The sequence below is a fragment of the Hemiscyllium ocellatum genome, unplaced genomic scaffold (assembly GCF_020745735.1).
Source record: "Hemiscyllium ocellatum isolate sHemOce1 unplaced genomic scaffold, sHemOce1.pat.X.cur. scaffold_444_pat_ctg1, whole genome shotgun sequence".
NCBI lineage: Eukaryota > Metazoa > Chordata > Chondrichthyes > Orectolobiformes > Hemiscylliidae > Hemiscyllium > Hemiscyllium ocellatum.
The window spans coordinates 177,415-184,948 of NW_026869060.1; the positions used below are offsets into that span (position 1 = coordinate 177,415).

The 7,534-nt window shown below is 45.4% G+C and overlaps 1 long non-coding RNA gene across 1 annotated transcript; it reads left to right on the plus strand.

The window, feature by feature from the left end:
* The first annotated feature begins 578 nt into the window (after positions 1-578).
* Positions 579-7,025, plus strand: LOC132813708 (uncharacterized). Its single transcript, XR_009644141.1, has 3 exons — positions 579-681; positions 3,260-3,366; positions 6,781-7,025. It is a non-coding gene; the product is annotated as an uncharacterized LOC132813708 (long non-coding RNA).
* The last annotated feature ends 509 nt before the right edge of the window (positions 7,026-7,534 follow it).

Genomic DNA, 7,534 nt, shown 5'->3' on the forward strand with positions numbered 1-7,534 from the left:
GAAAAGACGAAGAAATATCAACACCTTGAGAAGGAGATAATGGACCTTATCGGTAAAGGAAAAGTATCCTTCTATGGGTTTGTGATGGGAGCCCGAGGGAAATGGTTTTCAAAGAACTCAGATTTGATGAAGACCCTCGGGATCGCGAAGTTTAAATCCTTTGCACAGGATGTCGCAAACTTGTCTTTGTCATTGACTCTCGAGCTCCTCCGGACTTTTATGGACTCTTAATAACTCCCTTCGATTTATTTAAGTTTTAGGTTGGAAATCTTAAGGTTTTTAATGTTTTTAATGCTTCTATAGTTCTTAGTTGGTTTTAACTAATTTTTAGTTTAATATTTTAATTTTTTCTGTTTTAGTAATAAAGTTGTAGTATTTTAGATCACTTAGGTAATTGGTGGGGGGTAATCTGGTGTTAGTTTAATCAACAGGGCACGCTATACACAACAAATGATGAGTGGTTACCTAGTCAATACGGTAAATAATCCTAGCTCATCTTTGTCCTCGCTTGAGATTCTGCTTCGCATTATTATTTTAACTTTTTTTACCTTTTTTGTTTTATCGTTCCCATTTTAGATCATTCAGCTGTGGTTTCGCTGGATAGGGGTTTGTCTTTTGTCGACGAGCGACGTGAAAACTCGGAAAGGACACTCCATCATGTATGATGAGTGCAATAAAAAGGTGAGAGGGAAAAAATTTAAAAGGGATCAAAGGGGCATCTTGTTCATGTTGAGGGCGTTGCATGTATGGAATGAACTGCCAGAGGAAGGGGTGGAGGCTAGTACAATTGCAGCTTTTAAAAGGCATCTGTTTGGGTACATGAAGAGGGAGGATTTAGAGGGATGATGGTGAACCGTTGGCAAATGGGACTCCATTAACGCTCTCCGTTATTGGTCAATGCATTGAATACAGAAGCTGGGACGCCATATTGTGGCTGGACAGGACATTGAATAAGCCACTTCTGGAATTCTGTTTTCAGTTTGAATTACTCTGTTCTAGGAAGGATGTTGTGAAACTTGAGAAGGTTTGGACAAGATTTACAAAAACGTTGCCAGGATTGGAGGATTTGGGCTACAGGGAGAGGCTGAATAGGCTGGGGCTATTTTATCTGGAGAGTCAAAGACTGAGAGGTAACTTCATGGAGATTTATAAAATCACGAGGGGCGTGGATGAGGTGAGCAGCTGGCGACCTTTTCCTTTAGGTTAGGTGGGCTCAAAACTAGAACACATGGGTTTAAGTTGAGAGGGCAAAGATTTAAAAGGGATCTAAGTGGCAACGTTTTCAAGCTGAGTGTGGTGTGTGTATGGGAGGGGCTACCAGATGAAGTAGTGGAGGCTGAAAAAAATCACAACGTTTAAAAGGCTTCCAATTGGGTACAGGAATAGGAAGGGTTTTGATGGATGCAGGCCAATAGCCATTAGTTTAGGATTCCTTGTTGGCACAGACGATTTGGACCGACGGTCTGTTTCTTTGATCTTAATAAATTAAGATGCATTCCTCTTTTTTGTGCAGAGCTAGCTGAAGCACAGATAATTACCCTTGGAGCTGAGAAGGTGAAGCAGTGATTTTGATCTGGTGCAGGTTTGGTTCCAAGGTCTTGAATTTGCAAAGAGAGAGAGGAATTGTTAACCCTGTCACGGTTTTTAATAACTACTTTCAAGTAATTGGCAAATAATACAAGGTGAAAATGTGAACACTATTTTACTCAGTAAGTTCTGAGCATCTGGAACAGTCTGAACGACACAGATTCAGCAGGTATTCTGAAACAGACTTGGAATTTTACTTTTTAAGGAAAGATTTGGGAGGCTATGGGCTCATGGGAGGGTACTTGGGACAGATTTGCAGCATCTCCAGAGGGAGAGAGTACAGCCCCAATGGGCTGAATAGCCTCCAGCCCCTGTGCTCTGTGATACTTCCCCATTCACTGTGAATGATGAAGCTCATCCCAGGGCAGGGAGAGGGATTAGCAGTCCACTCTCATGACAATGGTGCCCGGCTTGACGGCAGCTCCAGACCAATGGGAGGAGAGTCTGTGTGCCCCTGCAGCCAATGGGAGTGAATGAGGGATGTGGCCAGCAAGACGACACCTGTCCATGAGCTGTACAGATGCAGTGTCACTGGGTGGGGGTGGGAGAGACAGCAGAGACTGGGACAGAGGCTGTAGGACCTGAATTACAAACTCCCGGTAAATTAAAACCAAAAGAACTGCGGAAGATGTAAAACAGAAACAACAACCAGGAGGATCTGGAAAAGGTCTGGCAGCATCTGTGAAGAGAAATCAGAGTTAAAGTTTAAGATCTGGTGTCCCTTCCACAGAACAGATGTTACTGAGGGAAAAAAAGTCAGTTTATTTGCAGAAGATAGTGTGGGGGGAGGATATAAGGAGTAAAGGATAGGTGGGGATAGAGTGAGAAGAACGGTTGGATAAAGGAGTGGATAACGATATGGCTGGGGGAGGGTGACTCGCTGTTAATGGAGACTGTTAGTGGCTAACCATAGGTAGTGTGTAATGACAGGCTGTGAGAACAAGGCCTGGTGTGTGGGGTAGGGGGCTTCGACATGGGGTTCTTAACCTATGGTTAGCCACTAACTGTCTCCATTATAAGCTGTTGCCCACCTATATCACTGCACGATTGTGTCCTCGGCAGCTCCAGACATTTGGAATATCCTCCCTCACCTCCACTCTGTCCGCCTTGAAGATGTATCTAAAAATTGTGCTTTAATCAACGTTTCCATCATTCGTGAAGCATTTTAGGAGATTTGTCAATGTGAAAGGCTCCATACAATGCAGGTGGTTGTTGTTATTGTCTGACATCAGGAGAAACAGGGATGAGCCCTCTCTCTCTCATACCTGATGAACAGCAGCAAAAGCAGGAAGCACTGAGCATGCTCCAGCCCACAATGGGCTTCAGATTATTGATGGGGTGGGGGAACGGGGGCTAGAGGTGCTAGTTGTTCCTTCAACCAATCGGAGTGAATGAGGGGCGGGACAATACCCAACCACATGATAAACTTCACTGACAGCACAGTGTTGTTGTGACCAAGGCATTGGAAATGTGTGAAGGTGCAGGGCAGGGGGAAGGAAAGACATATTGACCAGGAAGAGGAAATTTTTACGGTATGGAATGAGAGGTTTTACAGAACTTAGTGTACATTGTACAACACAAATTTGAAAATCCAAATTCTGCCCCATTTTCCCTCCATTATAATGCATTTAGCACTCCCTGAAATATCAACTGTGTGTTTCTCTCTCCACAGATTCCAGTGATTAATGCCAAAGCCCCATTGCCTGTGGAGAGGGTGATGTTTGATTTCCCTGTACAGCTGCAGTTCGTGTGGTGAAGGTGCTCCCACAATGTGGTTGGGTAAGTGCTGTTATAGATTATTCACTCAGCGACAGTGAAGAGTTGACAATGTATGTGCAAATCAACAACAGTTTGTTTTTTTAATCACGTTTACAATTCCACAAAAATACTATTGAGAGCTTCTGACATAAGGCCACAGATGGGGATATTAGGTCAGGTGATCAAAAGAATTGCCAAATAAACAGGTTTTCAGGAATACCTTAAAGGAGGAAAGCAGGTCTGAGAGAGTTAGGGTGGGAATTCCAGACTGTGTTGCCTTGGCAACAGGAGAAACAGCCAGACAAGAGAAGCAATGAATAAACACATCGTTGGGAGTCTGAAAGAAATTGAGTTGTCGGGGCCTCACAGGTTGTGTGGTGCAGGGAGACAGGGATGTTCACAGCCAGGAATTACATCAAGAGTGAGAATTTTAAATTGTTGCTTGTTGGTGGATCAACAAGTTTTGGTGCAAGTGAGCACTTGGACAGTAGGGTTTTAGATACTCTTGAGATTGCATGTACGTTGAATGTGGGATGCTGGCCAGGAGTGTGTTTTATAACGAAGTCTGGAGATAACACAGGGATGGACGAGTATTTCAGTAAATGAGCTGAGACTAGGGTGAGTTGGGTGACGTCACTGATGTAGAAATAGTGTTTTTGGAGTTGGGCTGCACTGCCTCCTCACCACTCCCCCTCACCAATTCACAGATATTGTTCCTTGTTCTATCTGTCTGTCTTTTCTCTTTATGTCCTTCTCTCCCATTCTGCTACAAAAAAAATTTGACCCACCGTTGGTGCAAACACATACTCCATCCCGACTCTCCCTTTCCTTTCTGAATTCCTTGTATGTGGTGTCCCTTAAGGATCTCTCCTTGGTCCCTCCTGTTTCTCACCTACATACAGCCAGGAGGTGACATCGTCCAAAAGCACCGTGTTCGGTTTCACATGTACACTGACAATGCCCAGCTCTCCCTCCCCATCATCCCTCTCCATTACTCAGTTATCAAACTGCTCATCACATTCCCACTACGCGATTGGCTGCAGTTTCCTCCAATGAAACATTGTAGTGGTTAATCTCGTTGCCTTCAGTTGCTATTACAAATTCCTTTCCCTGATTGCTGAGCCCCTCCCTCTCCCTGGAAACTGTCTGAGACAGAACCACACTCTTCACAATATTGCTGTCATATCTGTAACCCCAAGGTGACCTTCTGATCAGTCGTCTACACAATCACAAACACCAGGAATTCCAATCTCTAAAACGTTGCTTGTCTCCACTTCACCCCAGCTCCATTGCTACTGAAACCCCTTACCCGTGTCGGTGTTGCCTTAATCTTGACGAATCTAAAACAGAACCCGTGATTCCGTGACTGACCCAGAATCTGGTTCCAGACTCCCTCATGATGGGAAACATCCTCTCAGTATTTACCCTGTCAAATTCCTTAAGAATCCTACATGTTACAATGATATCCCTTCTCATTCTTCCCAAATCCAGTGAGTGGAGTCCCAACCACTTCAGCCTTTTCTTAAAAGATAATCCCTGCAAACGATGGATCATCCCAGTCAGGTTTCTGTGAAATGCCTCTGATGAAATGATGTATTTCCTTAACTAAAGGGACCAAAACTTCTGTCATTACTCCCCGATGTGGTCTCACTTCAATTTATAAACTCCATAAAGTTCCTCTCGGGTATATACTCCAAACAACTCCCTTTAAACTTGCACAGATGTTGAAATGCTCAGCAGGTCATGCAGCATCTGTGAGGAAAACTCAGTTAAAGTTTCGGGTCTGGTCACCCTTCCTCAAATACGTTAACTCTAATTTCTTTTCACACCTGCTGCTAGACCTGCTGAGCTTTTCCAGAAACTTCTGTTTCTCTTCCTGGTTTACAGCATCTTCAGTTGGTTCGGTTTTCATATCATTTAAACTTGCCATCTCTCCTCTAGAATATGTCATTCTCACCTTGGAAAAAAGATTTACATTATTCGTTTGTTCTCCACTACCCTGAGAAAAAAGAAACCATGACTAGTCACCATATCATAGCTCCTCATAATTTTATAAAGTTCGATAAAGCCACCTAAAGTGTCCAGTGCTGAAGGGAAATAGCCTCAGCCTATTCAGCCGCTCCCTATGGTTCAAATGTTCCAATACTGGCAACACCCTTGTAAATCTTTTCTGAACTCTTGCAAATTTCCCAACATCTTTCCTGTAAGAGGGAGACTGGAATTGAAAGCAGTCTGGGGATTCCAAAGGTGGCCAAGCCAATAAACTGTACAACCGAAACCTGATCTCCCAACTCCTATCCTCAATGCACTGCCCAATAACAGCTAGCATACCGCACACCACCTTCACCGACCTGTCCACCTTCAACCACATTTTCAAGGAACTATCAACCCACACTGCACGGTCTGTTTGTTTGTCAACACTTCCCAGGAACTTGCCATTAAGAGGTTGAGTCCTTTTCTGGTAACATCTTTCTGAAATCAGGGAGACTACAATTGAATGCAGTATTCTAACACTGGCCTGACCAATGCCCTACTCAGCCACAACGTGACCTCCTAACCCCTATACTCAGTGACAGAATCCCCACAGTGTGGAAGAAGGCCTTTCGGCCCATGAGACCATACCAAACATCGGAACAGCATTCCACCCTAACTCTGTAACCTACCATTACCCAAAGCTAATCCAGCTAACCTGCATGTCTTTGGATTTGTGGGAGGAAATTAAGAGCACCCAGAGGAAGCCCACCCAGACACACAGGGAGAATGTGCAAACACCACACAGACAGTGGAGTCGAACCAGAGTCCATTTATTGACCAGCGCATTCCATTAAATGTCACTCTCCCAAATGCCACATTCAGCACCTGATCTCAGTGAAACTCCACTTTCCAGGAACTATGCAGTTGTTCTGAGCCCTTCAGAGGGAAGTAAGGTGAGGAGGAGAAAACACGAACAGGGTTGAGTTGTAGATCTATAAAATAACTCTCCATCTTCCCCCTCTCTGTTTCCCCCGTCTCCCCCCACTCTGTCTGGTTCCCCCCCGCTCTCTGTCGGTCAGTCCTTTGTCGCCCCCCCACCTCGTCGTTCGCACCCCCCCCCCCCCCCCCCCCCCCCGTTGGTCTATCCCACAATCTGTTGGCCTGTCTCTTTCTCCCCTCCGTCGGTCGCCCCCGCTGTACACCCCCCGTCTGTTCCCCTCCTCTCTAATCCTGCTTTCTGTCCCCATCCATTTCTGTGCCTCCCCTCTCTATCTCCCCCTCTGCCCCCACCCATTTCTGTCCCAACCCTCTCGATCCACCCACCCTCTGACCCTCCGCCCACCCCCTCTCTGCCTTCCCTCCCCTCCCAGTCCCCTAGTTCTGTATTCCCCCCTCCGCAGGGAAAATATTTTGTCTATTTACCCTGTCCATGTCCGGCCTGATTTTAAAAATCTCTTTCAGGTCACCGTACAGCCTCTGACGCTCCAGGGAAAACAGCCTATCCAACCCTGGCAACATCCTGGACTTCTTTTCGGACCCCTTTCAAGTTTGAGAACATCCATCTGACAGGAAGGAGACCAGAATTGCATGGAATATTACAAAAGTTGCCGAATCAATGTCCAGTACAGTCGCAATATGACCTCCCAACCCCTACACTCAATGCTCTTACCAATAAAGACAAGCAGACCAACTGCCGCCTTCACTAATCTATCTGCTTGCTTCTCTACCTTCAAGGAACTAGGAAACCTGCACTCCAAGGACTCTTTCTTTAGCAGCACTCCCTAGGAACTTATTATAAACTAAGTCCTGCTAAAGTTTGCTTTTCCAAAATGCAGCAGCTCGCATTCTTCTAACCTGAACTCCTCAGCCCATCACCCATCTGATCCAGATCCTCTTGTACTCTGAGGTAATCTTTTTCCCTGTCTACCACACCTCCCATTTTGGTGTCAGCTGCCTACTTATTTACAATACCTCTTATGTTCACATCCAATTCATGAATGTAAATGGCGAAAAGTAGTGGATCCAGCACCGATCCTTGTGACACTCCACTGGTCACAGGCCTCCAGCCTGAAAAGCACCCTCTGCCTTCTACCTTCGGGCCAGTTCTGTACTCCATGCGATCTAACCTTGCTGACCAGTCTCCCGTGAGGAACCTTGTCAAACACATTACTGAAGTCCATGTAGATCATGTCCATGCTCTGACCTCAGCAATCCT